The following is a 7,678-nucleotide window of genomic DNA, read 5'->3' as shown; positions in this document are numbered from 1 at the left end:
CAAAACAAACAAACAGTCAACATAAAGTAAGCTATAAAAAAAAATGCTTGTGTGTATATGAAAAGAATGTTGAAGATATCTTTTATGAAAATAGAAAATATGTAAAGTATAATTTACATAAAAAAACTAAGGTACTGGAGAAAGCTGCGAGCAGAGAAATTAAGCAGACCTTTGATTGAGGGTCTCCAGGAAAAAACAACTCTCATACCACATATCAATACTTCATTGTCGAAGGATGAATAGAATATTCGTTAACGTCTAGAAGTAGAAACTACCAGAATTGAAATAGAAGCTTTGGAATTAAGAGCAGAGGACCGTTTAGTTAAATATGCAAAAGTAGATTATTCAGTAACAGAATTTTTAAAACATTAAACGAACAATGACCATCTATATGAATCTGTAATAAAGTACTGGAAGACTCCTTGTCAGAAGATTTGGGAGAAAAAAGAAGTTTGGTTTTGTAAACAAATGAATATAGATAGGCAAGATCCAGAAAAAGGAAGAGTGCATAATTTCAAACATGCCGAAAAGTCAAAGGAATTTGGAGAAGAAAATAGCAGAAATAAAATCAATAAAAATGTAAGAAAATATGAGAAGAAAGGCATTTTAGCTTTTGGAAAATACGAAGATGATGAAAGAAGATGGGAAATTAATACAAGAAGAAACAATAGACACAGAAGAAAAAGAGAGGTAAACAATGGAAAATTAATGAATAAAAGGGAAAATATATGTAACAATTGAAGAGAAAATAAAGAAAGAAAAAACATCTATTTTCCCCAGTAGGGACCTTAAAAGTGTTGAATTTGAGTTTAAAATGTTTGTCAGGAGAGGAAATTAAACTTTTAAAGAGAAGACTTACCTTTACCCCAAATAATAAACCAAATTAATTTAAGATTAACAGAATTTGTAAAGAATAATGGTGATAATGATGGATCTTTGAAACAAATAAAAAGTAATTTTGTACCTTCAAAAGGAATAAATTTAGAACTTGATGTAATTTGTAGTCGTATAGAAAATACGTGTTGTGATATTCTTCCGGTTAAAGACAATATTTCAATAAAAGAAAGAAATGTATTAAATAACCTAAATACAAAAAGTGATAAAGTTTTTGTTATTATGGATCAAGAGTTTTATGGTAATATGGTCTTAGAACATTTAACTAATAAAAAACTTATAAAGTTATGTCCTCCATAGATATCCAAAAATTTGTAAATAAAGTAAAAGAAAAAATAAAGAATATATAAAAGATTTTAAATATGTATATACTAAGAAAGGAAATGATTATTTGTTGAGTAATCATAAACTGGGAACATTTTATGTATTACCCAAAAATTCATAAAAGTAAAGAAGTTAAGAAATTTTAGAATAAGATAAGGTGGAATATCTTTGGATAAAGAGTCCTCCAAAAATGTCTGTAAAACCAATTATAGGTGGGGAAAAAAGGTGATTGAGCAAGCCACTGAGCTCTATTATGGACATAGTTTTAAAACCATTTACATCTAAAGTACAAAGTTATATAAAAGATGATACTGATTTTATTAATCACTTACCAGAGAAAATTGGAAAACATCATTTTAATATCATTAGATGTTGTTTCTTTTTATCCAGTTATCTAATATGAATATGGTATAAATATATTGAATGTTATTTAGATAGATAACCAGATTTATTACATTCACGTTTTAATAAAGAAGTGATAATTAAAAGTTTAAACCTTATTTTAAATTATTGCTATTTTGTTTATAAAGGCAACATCAACAAATTTCAATGGGAACAAAAGTGGCTCCAGCTTATCCCACTTTAGTGAGGGAATATTTTGAAATTGAAATTTTCAATAGTTTATCAAATTATTTTGAAAGTAGTTATATTAATTACTTGAAGCAAAACTGGAAAAGGTTTCTAGATGATTGTTTTCTATTATGAAACAGATACTTTAATCTTGGAATATTTTTTGAAAATTTGAATCAAATTAACCTTAGCTTAAAGTTTACTTTCGAAATGAGTAATTTAGGTTTATCCTTTTTTAGATATATGAATTATAAAAAGAAGATGGTAAGACTGAAACGGATTTATATTACAAACCAACTAATTCTCACCAGTATTTAGGTTTCTATAGTAATCATCCTACACATAGATACTAAATTAGATATTCCTCTTTGCTTAGCTCAAAGGCCCAGCATGGCCAGGTGGTTAGGGTGCTCTACCCACAATCTGAGGATCGCAGATTCGAATCCCATTCACACCAAACATGCTTGCCCTTTCAGCCGTGGGGGCATTATAATGTGACGGTCAATCCCACTCTTTGTTGGTAAAAGAGCAGCCCAAGAGTTGGCGGTGGGTGGTGATGACTAGCTGCCTTCCCTCTAGTCTTACACTGCTAAATTAGGGATGGCTAGCGTAGATAGCCCTCATGTAGCTTTGCACGAAATTCAAAACAAACAAAGCTTAGCCCAAAGAATTTGTTTTAATGTTTCTAGCCCGGAAGTCCCACAACACAGACTGATAGAATTAAAGTCTTCCCTTAGGAAGTGTCATTATCCAAAAAGTGTAATTAGAGAGAGGTTTCAAGTTAGATAAAATTGAAAAGGAAACTAATTATAATATAAAAGAAGAAGAAATTATTCCTTTTGTAATAACGCTTTACCGTGGAGTTAAAATTAATATTAATGATATACAAAAAGAATTGGAAAGAATTTCACATAAAACTCTAAAAGCTAAGTTAGAAAATAAACAAATCATATTATCAAAAGACAACCTAGAAATTTATATAATATCTTAAAGCAGAGAAATAAATGGAAAAAAATCTGATGAAGGTATTTTTTCCCTTATATATGTGTGGGAAAGGCTATATCACATACAATAAATACATTACAGGCTCTGCTGGGGAGAAGATATTGTTTTATATAAACTTTGGGAGCCTAAATTTAGTTGTAATTCACATAATGTTATTTATGTATTATCTTGTATTTGTTGCTAGCAAATATATTTTGGAGAGATAGAAAATTTACGTTTGTTTGTTTGTAATTAAGCACAAAGCTACACAATGGGCTATCTGTGCTCTGCCCACCACGGGTATCAAAACCCGGTTTCTAGCATTGTAAGTTCGCAGACATCCCGCTGTGCCACTTGGAGGCAATTTACGTTTGAGAATGAATTTACACAAATCTCATTTCAGCAATGCAAGTAATAACCCGTTACCTGTTACCAAACACATTAATAAATGTATTATGGAAAAATATCATACTTTAGAAGAACCCTTTTTTTTCCAAATATTTCCATTTAGGTGTTCTTGTGAAAAAAATAAAATATTGTTTTAAGAAAATTATTTTATTAATAAATTTAAAACCACATTAAATGTTACATAGTTTAACGTACATAGTTTTAAACATATATAAAGCTTTAAGGTCAATAAACGCGGGAAGTTTTACATTGTTAAGTAGGTCTTGTTCGAGAAAACTTTATTATAGAAACTGAAGATTATCCTGGATGATAAGAAACCGGTTTTTTTATGCTTTTATGTATTTGTGGTTTTATTTATTTATTTTAAATTATTAGCAATAAATATATAGTTGTTTAAAAATATTTTAAAAGTCATTTTTATTATGTTTCATTTATTTATATACACATGCGCATTACACTAGAAGAGTCAGGTGGAGACTTTCTGGCGACGCTATATGTACATTGAACATGATTAACATAAAGCTTGTTCTCTTGTTTATTCAGAGATAAGAGACACAGTGATAAGATTTATATAAGGTAAACACTCGTGTTAATAACACCATTAAAATGATTTAAGCGGTACTTGATCAACCTACGTACAGATTTGTACAATTAATTACTTATAAATCTCTACATACATTACAAGGTAAGTCAATAACTGAACATACGCGTGAAATGTTGTGTTTTTCATCGCAATAAGGCCAGGAATGACAGTCGTACATTTTCGATAATAATTGCAACATATAATTGAGTCGGCGTCATAAATCGTGTGTTTATACTGAATAGGCATTCTTATTAGGACTCCTCCCTCTCTCTCTCTCACACACATTTGTAGAACAGTCAGTCCAGTTACTGGCATGTGGAAAGTAAACTGATCTCGTGACGTGTCACGTGATTTCTCGAGCTTAAATGCTGAACTGTAGGTGGCACAGCGGTATGTCTGCGGACTTACAACGCTAGAATCTGGGTTTCGATACCCGTGGTGGGCAGAGCACAGATAGCCCATTGTGTAGCTTTGTGCTTAATTACAAACTTTCAAAGGAACACAGTAGTACTTGTTTATCTAGTAGGTATCAAACTTCGATATTATTTTCGGTAGCTCAAATTATTACTTTATGGTTTGACTTTACGATTGGAAACGTTTGTAAAAACTTCATATCTCTCTCTTACTTACATTCAGTTATAACAATTAAACACTACTTTTTTGCCAGTTTTTACGTTGGTTTGTATATTGCTATATTATTTGTTTGTATCTACTTATTATTTTTTTTTTTCACACTAATTCACCAATAAATACTGAGAATAAGGTTAAAAACAGTATTTGTGTGAACTCTGATGTTATGACGATAATAATTACTTAACAATATACAGATTCTTATCTTCTGTGTAGTGTGTTCCATAATCAACTGTGTGTTAGAAATAAAAACAGTCACTCGCTTAAGCCTAAAGATGGTTGCAGTATGACAGTCGAAAGCTTGTATCTACGCAAAAAACGTTTGCATGGTGTACTCCTCAGGTATTTAATATCAAAAGTATGAAATTTATTAGGCGAGGGTCCCATTAAAAGGCTAGTCAATATATATATGCATATATATATAAGTACATAAGATTAATAAATATATTCTATTTACATTACTGTAGCACAGCTAAATCAGCCTAACTAACAAAATACAGGAGTAATAACAGAGAATTAAAATGGTTAGAAAACGTAACGCTGAACGTGGGTGATCAAAAATCGGTTTATTTTTACTCGTAGAAACATGACTTCTAATTCTTATTTATATCAATAAGTTTGTTCAGCCAGTATTTTAGCTTAGTTTAACAAACGGCTAACAAAAGAATTACGAATGTTGGAACAGTAAACGAGAGTAAGTGGAATTTACCAACAAACTCCTCGTAATGAAAACCTGACGAAATTATATAGCTCGAAATTTCCTTTATATATATATATATACACTAATACAAAAACATGTTTTTTAATAGCCTTGTCTACTTTAAATTTATTGTTTAATTAATAACAAAAAGATTAATAACGTGGTGTTAGATTAAGTAAAAAAAATGATAGAACGAAATTATATAATTATTCTAAAGAAAATATCATTTAAAAACTTAGTGGCGTAGCTACCGCCAGTATTTGTAACACTTGTTAGATATTCCCGATCTTAATATCCAGTTTATGACTACTGATAACAACTGTCGCGTATAAAAAAACTAATACAATATAGTCACGTCTCCCTCTACCGATCGAGAATGGTACTTGTTTAAGTATATGTGCATGACGTTCTTAGTTTCGTAACACGAGTCAATAATTATGTTCATTAAGATGTTTCGGTTTCGATCACTCAGTGCAAAATATCTTGACTCTTCTTTATCGATAACTTTTAGTATGATCTAACAAAATGTGCTTGAACAGTCAACAATAACCCTCACATCTTTAAACTTTAACATCGACATTAGTCATATGACAGATGTATGTTTCATTTCATAATATTATTATAATATGTATGTGAGTAAAGGAGAATAAAATATTTGATTTTTATTAAACACTATTCTATTCTATATTTTTCTCAAAGACCCTAGATGGCTCAGCTGTAAGCTTGAGAGCTTATAAACGCTACAGTTCTGAGTTTGAGCCTTGCGATTGACACGCAGATAGCTCATTGTGCAAACAAAAGCATTTATAAACCCCACCTAGCCGTTCTGCAATGTTAGGCCACAGTTTCAATGTTAATTGCCACCATTTTCCAGATTAACTACCACCTCGGTTTTTCAATCATTAGGATTCTGGAAGAACATGAATTTATATTTTCATGGTTCCTCAGAATAGATCATAAGCAATCATATTTTACTCTCTTGAGCATAAGTCAAATGTAAATTTACACAATACTAAAGCACTACCCCGTTAACACATTATAGAAAAAAAAAGCTAGAAACAAGTTTTACACAGTCGTTTTTCTGTTTCAATAATAACATTGTGGTGTTCTTATTACAACCTAAATTTTCTAAGAAGTAAAAGAAAGCTTTGTATATCCACAGAATCAAGTATTTTACTTTATTACTATCTCTGTAAAATCACTTAAGCTAGAAATAAAATACACAGAGAGAAAAAAAATAAAGCAAAGGAGAAAAGAGGAGGCAGAACCACGAGGACACTCTGGGATTAGGTGTCTTTCTGGTACACATCCTTTAGCGGATCCATCTGGAATTAGGTGTCTTGCTTGTACACGTCCTTTAGTGGAATCCTTTGAGATTAGGTATCTCTCTGGTACACGTCCTTTAGTGGAACCATCTGGAATTAGGTGTCTTGCTGATACACGTCCTTTAGTGGAACACTCTGGGATTAGGTGTCTTGCTTGTACACGTCCTTTAGTGGAATCCTTTGGAATTAGGTTTCTTGCTGATAAACGCCCTTTAATGGGATCGAAGGCCAGCGACAGTGGCCACTAGATCTGTTCACATTAGTCAGCTTTTACAGTTAGTTGCTCAGCTTGCTATAACAGGCCTTACTAGAGTAAATTAAATTATGCAGATAACTGGTAAAGAAGGGAACTTTAAGGTTAGGGTTTGTCCAAGTATATGTTCTAGTTTTAAAACCAGAGTAATTTACATATACAACCATATCGCCCCATTTTGATAATTCTTTAACAATCTTTCTTGAGAGATGCTCTTCATTCAACTATGAGCGAGTATTTGTTTTGTAAGCCTCAATATGAATGCAAAAACAACATGGGTCTATTCCTGCTCGAGGGTATGGTGCGAGAGAACTACTAATGGTAAAATAGATCCCGTATTTTCAACTTAGTCAAAGCCATTGCCCTACCACCCGGAATGAATTAGCCGATCCGTTCGTTTAGCATGTACACGCTATTTATTATACATAGGGGGTCTTACTACACCAGTAAAGATAATCACCGAGTTACCAAACACTGCATTTTGGATCCAACTGCAAAACAGTATAGCTAAGAATACAAACAGATGAATTTATAATGAGTGTAGCTAGTACAATCTTTAGACTCATTGTATTCTTGGCAATTCTTATTAAAACCTGAGGCATATTAAAACAAATCATGGAAACATAGAGGGGGCGGAACAAATAAAAAAAAAAAAGACTTATACCAACTTCATTTGCGTCACAACTGATTATCATTATATTTTTTCTTATTTTACTGTTGCTCTTTTTGTGGTATTCTCCCCATTGCTGACAGGTTTGTAGACTGTATATAATCACTAAAAGTATACAACCGAAACCCTGGAGATCCTGACACTTGACATGTGTGTAAAAGTTACAAGAGGGAAGACAGAATTGACTATTACAAATAGCGAGATTAAGGCAAATGGAAACAGACCTACCGTCGAGAGTAGTTACGAATACACACAGAAAGAGCAACTGAACTGGAAACAGAACTGACGATTGGGTTAAGAATAACACTTAAATTCATGTAAATATTTGTCTCTTCAT

The sequence above is a fragment of the Limulus polyphemus genome, unplaced genomic scaffold (genome assembly GCF_000517525.1).
Source record: "Limulus polyphemus unplaced genomic scaffold, Limulus_polyphemus-2.1.2 Scaffold2260, whole genome shotgun sequence".
Taxonomy (NCBI): Eukaryota; Metazoa; Arthropoda; class Merostomata; order Xiphosura; family Limulidae; genus Limulus; species Limulus polyphemus.
The sequence above is the reverse complement of the archived record's forward strand: the minus strand, read 5'-3'. Positions refer to the sequence as shown.